The 15,138-nt window shown below is 54.7% G+C and overlaps 1 long non-coding RNA gene across 1 annotated transcript; it reads left to right on the forward strand.

Moving 5' to 3' along the window:
* The first annotated feature begins 819 nt into the window (after nucleotides 1-819).
* Nucleotides 820-14,356, forward strand: LOC113978281. Its single transcript, XR_003537528.1, has 3 exons — nucleotides 820-973; nucleotides 1,396-1,545; nucleotides 12,829-14,356. It is a non-coding gene; the product is annotated as an uncharacterized LOC113978281 (long non-coding RNA).
* The last annotated feature ends 782 nt before the right edge of the window (nucleotides 14,357-15,138 follow it).

Genomic DNA, 15,138 nt, shown 5'->3' on the forward strand with positions numbered 1-15,138 from the left:
GGCAGAAGGGATCCATGGGTCTCAGTAAAGTTTGGAAAGAGAGTAGAAGGGTCTGTTATGTGGGAAAAGACATTTCTGGTGTGGTATGGACCATGGAATCTTCCTCTACAGCTGGGGGGGATCTCAAAGTGCTGCAGAGATGCTGTTTGCCATCCACAGGGAATTCTGTCATTCTGAGCCTCTTTGACATCTTTGTGCAAAGGGATCACTGCTCTGTTTAGTTGTCATCTAAAAATGAGTTGCCTGACTGCATTCCTGGAGTTTCTGGGCTGCTTGGAGCCTGGTGGTTTGCTGGCAGTGCTGTGGGATTGCCAAGGGCTGCTCTGAGTGTCTGGGTGTTGTTCTGATGGACTTCGAGCAGTCAGGGCTGTACCACGGAATCTTGGAATCACAGAATCACTGAGGTTGGAAAAACCCTCCCAGCCCATGGATCCACCCTGTGCCCCATCCCCACCTTGTCCCCCAGCCCAGAGCACTGAGTGTCATGTCCAGTTCTTCCTTGGACACCTCCAGGGATGGGGACTCCACCACCTCCCTGGGCAGCCCCTGCCAGTGCCTGACCACCCTTTCCATGGAGAAATTCCCCCTGATGTCCAACCTGAGCCTCCTCTGGCACAGTTTGAGGCTGTTTCCCCTTGTCCACCCTTGACACTGGAGGTGTAAGTGTCACCCAGGCATTGAGCAGGTTGGGCTGGGTCCCTCTCAGCCCCTGAGTGGGGAGGAACCATGGATGGGGTGCAATGTTGCAGTCTGATGTTCCTCTGGGGTTTTCCACTTCATGTTTGGGTTATGGTCCTTGACTTCTGGGTTTTACAGCTTTAAGGATGCCAAGGTACAGCGTGAGAAGCTGCAAAGGATGTGCTCAAACCAGAGCATCTTTGCACAGTCCTGGGCCAGGGCTTCCTGTCTGCTCCCCAGAAGGTGACTTGGTAACAACTACACAGAGTTTAACACCTTGAGAAAGAGGTTTCTGGTGAGCAAAATGACTTTTCCTCTCAACTCTGAAAAACTTTATTGCCCAGATCGTAGAAAATCACGGAATGGTTTGGGTTGAAAGGGACTTTAAAAATCATCCAGTTCCATCCCCTACCATGGGCAGGGACACCTTCCACCATCCCAGGTTGCTCCAAGCTCCATCCAGCCTGGCCTTGGACACTTCCAGGGATCCAGGGGCAGCCACAGCTTCTCTGGCAACTCGTGCCAGGGCCTCACAACCCTCACAGGGAGGAATTGCCCCCTAATACCTACTTCCAACCCTCCTGCAATGAACAGGGACATCTTCAACTACACCAGAGCCCCATCACTCAGCTCTGCCGTGCTCCTCACGCTCCCCCTTCCCAGGGAGGATTTTAACCACTTTTGTGTGGTTTTCTCCCCCTCCCACCCCTCCTGCAGCCCCACAGCAGCTGTCTCTCCTGTGCTGCAGAAGCTGCCATGGAGAATCAGGAGCAGCATGAAACATGATCTGCTGTGGGAAGCTGGTGAGGGAGGAGGCAGAGGAGAAGCCCCAGGAGTGAGAGCAGCAGGGAACAGGCACAAAGGCAGGTATGGGATGAAATGGGTGTTTGGGGCAGCAGAAGTTTTGGTCTGGATGCAAAGCCCTACAAGTAGCATGTGTAGAGAGCTACAGATGAAAGAAAAATGCTCTGGAGCTGGATTCCCAGGGATGGAAACTTGGGACAGCACAAGTGGTGTTGCAATTTACTGAAAACATGAGTCCTGAGAGCAGCAGTTTGCAGGTTTGCCTGAGGAGTTTTACATGTAGCTGAAGGACACCTCACAGTAAACCCACTTTCAGTGATGTGCAAAGCCTGCTTGGGTACAGAGAACTTTCTTAAAACCCAAGGGTCTTCCTGAGAGGCTTTTTGGCTGTATAAAATGCAGCAATTTGCATGACACACCAAAGCCTGTGCACCCATTCAGCCCTGTAATCCTGCGCTCCATCTCCTCCCCTGATTTCTTGGGAGGCTCAGTGGGTTGTTGGCACCAGAGCTCTTCTCCCCCTTCCCAAGCCATGATGCTGTGCCAGACTCCTCTATTCCAGCCACATACGTTTCACATTTCTTTGCAAATGTGCTTGAAAAGGGAGGGGGGGGGAGGCCATAAATATTTTTATGAGCTTTCCCAGCTCTGGAGCCTGAACCTGGGAATACCTAAACGAGGGGAATGGCCTCTGTGGGACAGCCTTGTGCAGCCCCAGGTTCCTCATTCATCCCCCTGACTGTGTCCTTACCTCTGAGTCAGTCCTGCATCAGCAGGTACTCCTGCACCAAAGCTGTGCTGCTTTTGGGGAGCAGAAGGACCTGATATCCCTCTTGCCCATGTTTTCATGTTGTCCACTTTACATCCCAGCTCCAGACATGCTCAGGGACATGGATGTAGATCAAACCCTGTCACTTTGTGATAGAACAGCCATTTCCTTCACCTTTTTGCGACATTACCCATTAAATTAAAGATATTAATGAGTTTAAGTTTGGAAGCCTCCTGAGCCTGTAGCTACTACAGGCACAGACCTGCAACAAGAGACCAATAATCCCTCCCGGCAGTTGTGGTTGGTCTGAATTCAACCTTCTGCTCGGTCCCGGAGGTTAATGTGACTCTGCATGTCCTGTGCTGTCCCCACAGCATGGGCCTTCTCCCTTTGCCTGCTCCCTGCTACCAGATGCATTCTTTGCTTCCAACATATGGACTCAATTACTGTCCCTCTCCCTTGATTTCCTGCCTCTCTGGGTTTCCTGAAACGCATCCCCTCCTCCTGGCAGCTCCAACTCCCGCAGTGAGATGCTTTGCAAGCTCTCATATTCCTCCCTCCCTCCCTCCCTCCTGCTGCTTTGCTGCCTCTGACAAGGGGGTCCTGCTCCAGAGCACGCACAGATAAGGCTGCAGACCCCCACGTTGCTGTCCTTGAGCCCAGGAACCCCAAGGGCTTGGCTCTCCACAGCAAAATTAATGCCTGCCCAGTGTCTGGCAGGGCTGTGTCCCAGCTCCCCTGGACAGAGGTCCCCACCCTGCTCAGCATCCATCCTACATCACCCTGGAGCTCTCAGCCAACTGCTTTAGTTGCAAGACACAGGCTTCTCTTTTTTCCCATTCTCTTCTGAGGCCGGGGGCTTTCCAAGGCTCTGTGCTTTGAAAGGAGCATCAAACCACTCTGCATTTCCCCTGGGTGCTGTTTGGCATCTTTCCTGGGCATTTACCCCTGCAGAAAAGCCCTGTGCCCATGGCTTCGGCCTTTAAAAGCATTGGAGGAGGGGAGAGGGAGCCCTGTCTTCTCCATTAGGGGTTCTCTCAGCCCCTTCCTGCTGCTGGGGGGGAGCCCCAGGCACTGCAGCATCGGGGTGCTGGAAACCCTAAGGAATCTGAGCTTTTTCAGGGGGCAGGAGGAGGTGGAAATGGTTAAATCACACAAAGGAGCCAGTTAATGATTCCCATCCCCTTGCTGGCATGTTTCAGGATTTGGAAGGGGGTCTGGCCAGCAGCTGTGCCAGCATTTGTAGCTCAAAAAGAGCATTTTCTTTCTGTGTCAGCTTTCATCCATGGCCCCTTTGGATACCCCTGGATCCTGCAGATGCCAGAGTTTTTTCCAGGGCTCCTGCTGCTGCAGGTCCCTGTGATTTTTCCCTCCCATACCCAGGGATGGAGTTAGATGGGGAGGGGGGTGAAGAAGGCACTGCTTCCTCCCTGCTTGTTTCCTGTCCTATCCTTCCCCAAGCGGAGGGGAGGCTTTTTCCCAGGATCCAAATGACTTGGCAGCACTCGTGAATGGAAGGAAAAGCTGAAAAGCTGCACTTCTGAACCCAGGATTGCAGGGGAGCAATTTGGGATGCATCTGAGCAGTCCCACAGTCAGGTTCAGCTGCAGGAGCCTCATTGTATAATAAGGTTTATATATTGTATATGTGTGACTTTTATAGATATTATATACTGTGTAATAAGCTGTATTATAATAAGCCTGAACACTGTGTCCAGGTTCTCTCTCTAAGGTCACTGAGCCCCAGGACCAGTCACACAGGAATGGGTTGTCTCTGTGCTGTTGTCTGAGCTTCCCTCAAGGATGGTGCCTGTTCTCTCCTGGACTTCTTCACCCTTGGAATTGGAACAGGCAGCCCAGGGAAGTGGTGGAGTCACCATCCCTGGGAGTGTTCAAAGAGTGTGGATGTGGCACCTGAGAACATGTTTCAGTGGTGAACACGGTGGTGCTGGGTTGATGATCTTAAAAGTCTTTTCAAACCTTAATGATTCTGTGATCACCTCAAATGTGGCACCTCCCCAACTTCCTCCTCTCCTCCTGATGCCTTTTTCTTATTGCAGGCAGTGGTGGAAGCAAGGAGAGGGAAAAGCCCAAATGTCTCAAATCAAATATAAAGGCTGCTTAAAAATCCTTGATTTTTAAATCAATCACTAAAGCTGTAGAGGAGTGAATGAAGCACAGAGGTGAGGCAGGAACTCTGATTATCCAGGTCACAGCATCCTTCCTCAGCCTTCCAGACACCTTCTCTGGCTTGGGATGAGTTCAGCCTGAAGTCCCCACTGGCTTATCTCATCCTCAGAGACCCTTCGCAGCCCCCCAGACCCTCCACAAGCAGAGGGGTCGGTGTAAAACCCTCAAAAGCCCTATTAGATTCCAGTGGCTCGCTGCTGTCACTCAAACCTGCCCCCAAAACTTTGAGAGCCCCGCTGTGAGTGAGTTAGGACTGGTTTGCTCCAAGAGGAGCATCCCTACCAGCCAAGCCCATGGTGATGGGTGTTGTGTCCCTCCCCAGGAGCCCCCCAAGGCCCTGGGGACTGGGGGAGGGGGTGTACACCTGCACCCTCAATCCTTACAGCCTCCCTTCGCTAGCCCAAAAGCCGGGTCTGGTAGCCGGGTTTCACGCCCCACCCCAGCGTGCTGGAGCTGTCCCTGCTCCCCCCGAGCCGTGTTTTTGGGGTGCCGCGGGGGCCGGGCTGGGGGGTGCCGGCAGGTGGCAGCCTGGGCAGGCGGCACGGGCAGCCTCTCGCAGATGTTTAATGGGATTTTAGAGCTCTGGGATTCATCGGGAGCTGTTGTCACGGAAACGGAGATCTGCGAGAGCCCGGGCGCTCGGCGTTAACCCCCTCGGTGCCGGGGAGGATCCGCAGAGAGGGGAGAGATTGGTGCCAGGAGCTCCCAAACTCCGCCTGGCTTGGTAGGGGCAGCGGGGAGGTGCTGTTTTATTTAGGACTGGAGTTTTAATTGCCTCATAGAATCTGCCTCTGTGCTGTTGGAGCACAAGGCTGAGCCCCGGTGCTCCTCCAAGGGGGATGCTCCATAGGGGGATGCCTGGGTGTCCTGGTTCTCTCGTTTTCAAGCGAGCAAGAGGAGCCTGATGGGTGCAGGTCTCCCAGATTCCCAGCTTGTGGGAGGCAAATACCTAACTAATGCCTGATCCCAGCACATCCCATCCTACTCGGCGCCTCCTCTGGGGTTGGGGCTGGACAGGAGGGGGCACCAGAGCTGCGCTGCCACTGGGGTGGTGGTGGCACATGTGTCACCCCCGCACGTGGCTCCCCCCGGGGTGACACCCCTGTTGCCGGGGAGGACGAGCAGCTGTGACCGGGATAATCTCCTTAGTGGCCCGAGCACCAGCACGGGAGTGAAAGGGAGATTAGAGGGCAGGGGGGCATTAGCAGCCTGGGATGCTCAGGGGAGAAGCACAAGGAGACAACTGGGCCAAGCAGAGAGGGAGAAGAGCCTGGGGGAGATCAGTGGAGCAGCCAGAGAGGCCTCCACGGGCAGCAAATAACCCAACAGCTGGGGGCTCTGAGGAAGTGAAAGGCTTTAGACAACGTGCCCAGAAACCCTTGTGGAGTCGTCCCCCCCTTCTCCCCCCCAGGAGGAAGGCATTGCCAGGCAGTCTGCATCCTAATTCAGTTCCTCCCATCCAGAGCAGGGGAGGTGGAACTCTTCCAGCCTCCCATCATACCCACAGGGCACGAAAACATTCCCTCAATGCATATTCAGAGTGCAGACCCACTGGATTCTACCCTGTGGAGGAACAGGACATGGAATATTTATTGTCCTTTTCCATGATACAATTGGGAAAAGATGCTGTTTTCTGTAGCAGAGCAGGGTGTGAGGCTGTTGCTCACAAAGTCCAGATACTGGGCTTTGTTCCCTGTTCCTGCCACATCAGTGTCACGGGGTCCTGTGTTTTCCTTGCTGGTGGGTAACAGGGCTGGAATGATGGATGTCTTACAGGAAGCTTTGCAGTCCTGCAGCCTGTCCTGCCGGAGCAGGGGAGCATGGCAGGGTAGTGCTGCTCACCGAGCTGTGCCCCCTCTGTGCTGCTTCCCACAGGGAGCTCCAGGGCTGGGAAGGGATGGAAAAAACAGTACCTACTATTACTCTTTGCTGTTTGTTCCTTCCTCTCAGCTGTCAAGGAAACCATGGCACGGTCCACATACCCAGCTGGTATTGCTGTGGTTGCTGACGTGGACTGTCCTTTTAATCCACATCCAAAATAGCTTCTCCACCCCTCCATTTGTGCTGGCTCACAGAGCAGCTTCCACCGTGCCATGGTCTGTTCTCCTGCCCAGGGATGTGGTTCAGAATGCCAAACTTTTTCTTAGAATCATAAAATCACAAAGTAGTTTGGACTAAAAGGGACCTTTAAAGGTCATCTTGTTCCACCCCCTGCCATGGGCAGGGCACCTTTCACTAGCCCAGGTTGCTCCAAGCCCCGTCCAACCTGGCCTTGGACACTTCCAGGGATCCAGGGGCAGCCACAGCTTCTCTGGGCAACCTGTGCCAGGGCCCCACCACCCTCAGAGCCAAGAATGTCTTCCCAATATCTAGTCTGAATCTCCCCTCTTAGCTTAAAACCATTCCCCCTTGTCCTATTACTACAGGTCCTACTAAAAAGTCTTCCAGGCTAAGGAAGCAGAATCCCAGTGTGAAGAGATGTTAAAGCAGCTCTTGTGCTGCTGAAAGTGGTCCCTGCATGGGAGATTCTGGGTAGAGGGGTTGTGATGTGCTCAGGCTGGAAAAGAAAGCAAAAAGTGGGAGTGAGGAAAGGCAGTGCCAGATCTGTGCCACACAAGTGACCACAAGCTGGTGACCAGGGCAGAAGAGGGGGGGAGAAAGATCTCTGAGCCAAGTATTTGGAAAAAGAAAACCAGAGTAGAGGTGTAGGAGAGGTGAAGGTACAACTTTTCTCTCTCCCATACAGGAGGAGGGACGGGAGAAGCGTGGAGAGAAATCTCCAGCTGATTTCACACAGCCTGCAGTGGCACTGGGGTGTTTGGTCATCTTTTACTTGCAGAAAAGGGCAGGGATTTAAAGTAACATTGAGGGGCTGGAGCTTGTCCAGAGAAGGGAACAGAGCTTGGGAAGGGTCTGGAGTGCAAGTCTGATGACAAGCAGCTGAGGGAGCTGGGGGGGGCTCAGGCTGGAGAAAAACAGCTCAGGGGGGACCTTTGCACTCTGTACAACTCCCTGACAGGAAGGTGGAGCCGGGGGGGATCAGGCTTTGCTCCCAGAGAACAAGAGACAGGACAAGAGGAAACGGCTGCAAGTTGTGCCAGGACAGGCTCAGGTTGGATATTAGAGAAATTTCTTCACTGAAAGGGTAGTTAAGCTCTGGCACAGGCTGCCCAGGGCAGGGATGGTGGAGTCACCATCCCTGGAAGTGTTAAAAAGTCATGTGGGTGTGGCACTTGGGGACATGGTTTAGTGGTGGCCTTGGCAGTGCTGGGTTAATGGTTGGACTCGATGATCTCAGAGGGTTTTTCCAACCTAAACAATTCTGTGATTGTAACAGGCTGTTCTGCCTTTTGGCCTCAGCAGGGTCCAAGGCTAGCCCCTGGCTAGCATAGCTCTGCTGCCCCCTCAGACCCTCACCAGCTTGGGCTCTGTGTGGAAGACGTGTCTTGGCGCTGTGACGTGCAGGGTGTCCGTGTCCCCTTCCAGTGTCAGACTCGGTGTCCGTGAGCAGCAACAGCCCAAACCCTGTATGTATGATCCTGGCTCCTGTACAGCACCTCCTCTGTTGGTGACAGCGTGCCCTGTGACCCACTGACATCTCCCCGACTTGGTTTCACCCTCCAGCCCTTTCCCAGAGGAGCACTGTGTGCTCTGACCACGGGAAGCTCTCCCGCTGTAATCCAAACCCTGGGGGGACACTCACCGCCGTCACAGCCATCCCAGAGCCGACTTCCCTCGGAGGAGGAGGAGGATTTCCCCTTCCACACCTGCAAAAACAAGGGGCCCTGACTCACTGCCTACAGGGTGCAAGGGCCACGAGGGCTCCACTTACACCTTGCTCATGGAGGTAGGAGTTGGGGCAGATGGTACCAGGCACTCTGCCTGTCCCTGTGGGATTTCCCTGCCCTGCCCTGTGGGTTTTCCTCTTTTTTGCTCCATTCAGAAGGTGGTTTCAGTGCAGTGCACTGTGGTCCTGTCATGGTTGAACCCTGGTGAGCAGCTAAACACCACCAGCTGCTCAATGACTGAACACCTGCCTGCCGAGGGGAAGTGATAAATGAATTCCTTGTTTGCTTTGTTTGCATGCTCAGCTGTTGCTTTACCTATTAAACCGCCTTTATCTCAACCCTCCCCCTTCCAGTTCTGCCCCCATCCCTCTGTGAGGACTGAGGGGCTGTGTGGGGCAGAGCTGCCCCTGGGGTTAACTCACACCAGGTCCCAAACCCGTACTGGTTTGCTGCATGTGTTTGCAGAGGATCCTGCTGGACCCAGTTCTTCCCTGAGTCCTCCTCCCCATGAACCTCCTGTCTGACGTTCTGTGGTCCCCAGGAGCTCTCCCGGTGGGATGTATTGTCCTCCTCCATCCCCAGTTGTCAGGACATTTCTCCATCCCCTGTCACGGCTCCCGAGGAAGTCGGGAGCTCAGCGTGTGAGCCCTGTCAGCTCTGATCTCTGATTCCCATCCTGCCCAGGCAGCTGTGTCTATTCAGCCACGAGCGGCTCCATCCCTAGACTGTGAAGGAATGGGAAAAGCCGCCGGGCTTCTCCTTAAAGGAGCCGTTGTCGGGAAATGAGGTCAGGGAAAGGGGAACGCTGAGCAGCTCGTTGAGGGACCACGGCAGGGCACTCGCACAATAGCTCAGTGTCCTCCCCCGGTCCGGCTCAGCTCTTGTCCCACCCTCAGAGCTTCAGCAGGATCATTCAGAACTGGTTTGTGGTTGGAGTGACTCAACCAGTGCCCTTTTGTGTCACCTCGATGTCACAGCTTTGCCATTTGCTCCCCGGCACACGGGGAAGTGAAGGCAGGAAATCAATCACAAATCCATCACCGCTGGCCCAGGCAGCCATGGGAGAGAGCCAGAGCTGGGCTGGAGGGGGGACTCTGCTTTCTGATGCACAGAGCAGACACATCCCCCCTTGTCCCAGTGCTCAGGCTGTTCCCTGGATGTGGGAGAGGAGATGATGATGCTCATCTCTAACCCATATTAGAGATGGAGCCAGTTTGCATCTTTGCCGGTGGGCAAAATCATGCTGGGACAAAAATCCATGTATTGTGGGTAGAAGGCAGCAATTTCCAAATTTTCCAGAAATATTTTATCAGTCCTGTACAAAGCCACTGAAATCTCAAAGCAGATCTGCTGGGGATGACCAAAAATAGCATCTTTGGACAGGGGGTTCCAGCCCAACAATCCCTTGGTCCAGCCATAAATACTCTTTGCCCAAAATGCTATTAATGTTCGGTAATTTCAGTGTTTTCCTGTCCTCCTGCTGCTGCTGGTATATTGATAAAGCCCACCTGGATTTCCAGAGGAGTCTCTTGCAATCTCCTAAAGAAGCTGAGCTCCCGTGGGAGGAGAGGGAGGTTCCTACGTGGCTGCAACCTGGTATTTAACTGGCTAAAAGGCAGGAAACAAAACACAACAGGAAGGCTGAGAATAGTAGGAATATTTCTGACAATATCTCAGTAGGAAAAAACAAATGACTGACTGTGAAGGGATGCAGAGGGTCCTCACCTGGATACTTAGTGGCTTATAGGGCCACAAAGGTGCTCTGAGGGCTGGACCACCTCTGCTCTGGAGCCAGGCTAGGAGAGCTGGGGGTGTTCACCTGGAGAAGAGAAGATCCCAGGGAGACCTGAGAGACCCTTCAGGGCCTAAAGGAACTCCAGGAGAGCTGGACAGGGACTTGGAGGGACAGGACAAGGGGAATGGCTCCACACTGCCAGAGGGCAGGGTTAGATGGGATACTGGGGAGGAATTCCTCCCTGCGAGGGTGGGGAGGCCCTGGCACAGGTTGCCCAGAGAAGCTGTGGCTGCCCCATCCCTGGAAGTGTCCAAGGCCAGGTTGGACAGGGCTTGGAGCAACCTGGGCTAGTGGAAGGTGTTCCACTGTGGCAGGGGGTGGGACTGGAAAGTTTTTAAGGTCCCTTCCAATCCAAACCATTCTGTGATTTTATGATCTCAAAGGGTTTGTTCTGCCCTCTGTGCTTTTCCCTTTTAACTCTGTGAACACAGGGATGCTCCAAGCTGACCATTTCCACATGGAGCAAAACACGAGGTGTGTGGGGTGTCAGTGCAATGTCAGCCAATTGCTCTGCAGCAGTTTAAGCCCCAAATTTCCTCTGAGATCTAGAAATCCCTGGGAAAAGAAGAAGAGGAGAAAAAAAGCAACCACAGCAGTGGCTTTCTCTTTGTTTGAAACACATTGTGCTGCCTGCAGCTCTGGTTCCCCTGCCTGAGGAGGGACCTCGTGAGCTAGATCAGCTGCAGCCTTAATTCAGGAAAGGGATGTGGAGGAGACATATGAAATGATGTTTTCCCCCATTGTAAGTAAGAGCTTGAATGGGGCTGGGAGGGGCAGCCTTAAATGCCAGGCTGTCATTTCACAGCCCTCCCCTTCACAGGATGTTGCGGATGCTTATGGTTTACCCAGGTTAAAAAAAGCCACGGAATACATTCATGGAATAAAAAGGTGGCAGGATGTGAGAATATTCACTGGTGAGAAAGATGAGAGAGTGTCGGTGGGGGCGTGAGGGAGCAATTAGGAGCTGCAAGGAGCGGAGGGGAAGGGAGGGAGGGAGGAAGAAGTCTGCCGGGTTCATGCTGCGTTGGGAAGGGGCTTGGCTGGGGGGAGAGACGGGCTGTGGGAGGTGGATGACTCTACTCAGAGGAGCAAGAAGCTCCTGCTGCAATTTGGGGCTCAGGAGAGGAATAGGGTGTGTGGGAGAGCCTGGGTGCAGAGCAGGCCCTGAGGGGAGAAGGAGCTGCTGGATCAGAGGAGGGTTTGCAGAGGGAGGAGGACAAGCAGTGCGTTGAGTACAGGCTCCTGCTTCCTTTCAGCCCTGTCTAGCTTTGCTCCAGCCCAGCTGGCAGCTGGGGGGACACCCCCACCCCCCTCCTTCCTGCTGCAGCCCCGAGGGGATCCGTGCACAAAGCCTGGCAGCTCTGAATGCTCCCTGTGTTGTCTGCGCACACCAAATGCTTCATCTCTGCTCGGTGCCAGACCTCCGAGGGGTTGTGACACAGCAGCAGCACCCACGCAGGGCCCACACACTGGGGTCCAGCTCCGAAAAAATGCCCACCCTGAGCAAGGGACATCTTGCCAGCAGACCTGGAAGGGGAATGGAGATGGTGGGTGTCCAGGTTTGGAGGCTGTCGGTCCCTTCCCAGCCGGGCTGTGTGTGTGACCTGTGTGTGTCAGACCCGCTGTGCACAGGGAACAAGTGCTGTCTGAGCCATCCCCTCTGCACAGCCCACGTTTCTCTTGCTTTACTGATTTTTGGGGTAGAGGACAGACCCATAAGTGACGTCTCGTGCCCACTGTGCCACAAGTCCATGTGGAGCTGCAGCTGGAAGCGGGACAGGGAGAGACAGATGCACCAGGGAGGGGTGAGGGGGAGTTTCAGGGGTGGAGGGTGAGAGAGGGGTGCTGGGTTTGTGATCGTTCTTTAGCAGAGCCTCCAAAAAGCTTTTAAATCCTGTACCTCGTCTCTGCACAATTTCGTGTGCCTGCCTTTGGTATTTCAGGAGCTGGGGATGACAGCACGGAAGGTTTTCAGCCCTGAAAGAGTTAACCCCTCACTCCCGCAGCGCCTGGGCAGTAACTGGGATGCTGCTTCATATTCCTGAGCCGCTCCCCTCCCTTCTGCCGTCTCCTCCCAGCCGTAAAAATACATCTTCCGAGCCACTGCAGGAGCGGGGCCGTGCCGGTGCTGGCCCCGTGGCCGTGCCAGGGCTCAGCCACCACGCTCACCCCGTGCCCTCGTCCCCCGAGTGTCCCGGTGCCGGTTGTCGCCCGGCGGCTGCTCTGGTTCGGGGTTAGCGCCTGAAGCGCGGCGTCATGAGCTGGATGAGCTCAGGCTTTAAGCCGCGAAGGCTTCTTAAGGGTAGACACTGTCCGTGTCTCGTTATTGGGACACCAGCACTGGGAGGCTTAAATGGATAAGGCCGAAGTGTGGAGAATGGGGGAACTCGAGGGCGGGGGGGTTGGGGGCTGTAATCGCTGCCAGCACAGCCCTGTGAGAGCCTGGGGGCAGCATCCTCCATCACACTGCCTGTCCTCTCCCGTGGGATGCAGGGGGAGGCGTGGGAGGCACAACCTCCTGAGCTCTGGAGTCCCATTTGGGTCACAGTGTTGCCCATCAGGTGCTACTGTCAGAACTACACCTTTTCTCTTGGGTTGGGGTGAAAGCAGGTGGGTGCCTGATCCCTTAATGGGATGCATTTTGCAGCCTTGATCCCGTGGTGAGAACATCTCAGCCTCCCCCAGTGTCCTGAGCTCCCGTGGCTCCTCCAGCCCAGTCAGCTGCGGCCCCTGAGGAAGGTGGTCTGTGCCAGAGCTGGCCTGGAGGAGCTTCTCCCCCTGTTCTCAACATCCCCTTGTTTTCAGAACCAAGCAGGACCAGCAAAGCCAGCAAGGTGACAAGAGATGGAGGAGCATCCCTGTGGAGACAACGGAGACCATCAGCTGCTCAAGCTGGACATTTCTCCTGGACAAAGGCAGAACGCTGCTCAACCTGTGAGAGATTTCAGTAAGTAAAATACAGTTTCACTCTGGGATCTGTGCATGATATGGAGGATAATTTATCTTCCTTCTTCCTCCTGGGACTGCAAGTGGCAGGTTTTGCATCATTTTAGCTCTCCTGGCCCATCTTTGTTCCGTCCCTGTAGACAGCTGAAGGGTCAAAGGCTTCAGCCAAGGGGAGGAACATCGTCTGTGGTTCTCATGGTGGAGCAGATTGGGCAGAAAGGCAGGGACAGAATAAAGCCACAGCCCCCCACACACATGGCTCAGTGCTGGGGTGACAGTCAGGGACCCCAGTTCTGTCTTGCAGGGTGCTGGATCCTGGTGGAGTTTGCAGTGGGAACAGCTCTGCCCCAGCTTGTGGCTTCCAAGTGTTGAGTTGTTTTCTTGTTCTAATTTAACATATTTATAACACTGAAGTAATAGAGTGATCCATAAGAGCCCAGCATCATCTGGGACTGGCACACAGCCTGGCTGTCACCACATCCCTGATGGAGGAGACAGGCTGATCCCAGCCCAGGTAAGAGCTGGGGTGTCAGGAAGGGGGAGAAAGAAATAGGGTGGCTGGGAACGCTCTGGAAGAGAAGGCAGGTTGGCACCTTCCAGTCTGGGAGAGCCACCCAGGGAGGGCTGAGCCAGCACAGGTGTTGCAGCAGGGTCTGGGGGGCATTGCTGGGGTCACCCAGCACAGGGCTCTTTCCTGTGGGAACCGTGTGTGCCAGGGCACTGCTGGGAGCCCTGCTCCCTCCTGGAGTCCCACTTTGCAGCTTTTAGTTTTAATGCGCTTTTCATAGAATCCCAGAATGGTTTGGGTGGGAAAGGACCTTAAAAACCACCTCTTCCCAACCCCCTGCCATGGGCAGGGACACCTTCCACTAAACCAGGTTGCTCAGAGCCGTTACATTCAATAACAATACTCGTTCAATAGTAATAATAATCCCATTTCTCATAGCATTTTGGGTGTTCCCGGGGTTTGTTATCACACCACGGGGCTGGAAGCACTAACAGAAAGCCGAGTGAGCTGAGGAGAGCGGCAGTGCCCCCTGTGCCAGGTCAGCCCGGCAGCCCCTCCCGGCACGTGGCACGGCCACCAGTCCCCCCCGGCAGCGGCTGCGCCCGGTGAGGCTCTTTGTGCTGGGCACGGTGCCTGCTCCCTGCTCCAGAGGCACCTCTCGGCTGTTATCCCGCTCCATCCCAGGTGCTGGGCTGCGCTGTGCAAACCCAGCGGTGCGTGAACCGTGGAGAACAACTGCAGACGAGCCCTTGGGATGAGGTGGGTGCTGCCTGTGCACAGGAGCTTCGTGCTAAAGAGAGAAAAGGGGGAGAAATGCTGCTCTGGCAGGGGAGAAATGTTGCTGTTTCAGCCTCATGGTCCAGGGACTGCCCACCCTCCAACCTGTGGGATGGAGCCCTAGACACAAGGCTTGACCCCTTCCCACACCCCCGGGAAAGAATGACAGAGTCAGAAAGGGCAGGTAGGATAATTAAAGCATCAGTCTCTCTGCTTTCCTGGTGCCCGGGGCATCAGAGGGCTCCCTGTGGGGCTGTGCCACCCTCATTTCAGGGTGCTGGCGGGCTCTGCCAGGCTGATCAGGGCAGGCAGGAGCTGCCAAATGTCCAAGGCTGCTCTGAGCTACCAAATGCCCGGAAATCTGCAAATTGAGGGAGAAACTGGGATACGTGAGCTGCATCTGGGCCAGCCTGGAGCCTTGTCTGGGAGCTCTGTATTTTCTTGTACCAGTTCCTTTCATCTAAAGCCTTTTTTCATGGCTTTGCAGCTGTGGGAAAGGGTTGCTCTTGGAGTGCTGTTTGATAGCTTGTGTGTACAAAAGATGGAGAAATAAACACGATTTTTGGTACAAAAAGATGATTTTTGCCTCCATATCATAACTTTACTGGTGCAGAGGTGAACGTGGAGCCTTGTGGCACTGAGCTGCAGGGACCTCATCCGGGCTGGAGCAGCTGCCTGTGGTGCTGCCCCACATCTCAGGAGAAGGTTGGAAATCCTGTTCCCTGCACCAAAAATCCACCTTGGAACACCTGGTGTGGTGCCTGAGGGTCCAGATATAAAGTGGGCTCTGGTGGATGGGGGTGTGCCCCCTGCCTAAATGTCACCCAAATGCCAGGCGGGTGGGAAGGGGGGAGTGCAGGAGCTGCCCTCACTGTCCAAATACT

The sequence above is a fragment of the Neopelma chrysocephalum genome, unplaced genomic scaffold (genome assembly GCF_003984885.1).
Source record: "Neopelma chrysocephalum unplaced genomic scaffold, ASM398488v2 Primary Assembly neopelma1_319, whole genome shotgun sequence".
NCBI lineage: Eukaryota > Metazoa > Chordata > Aves > Passeriformes > Pipridae > Neopelma > Neopelma chrysocephalum.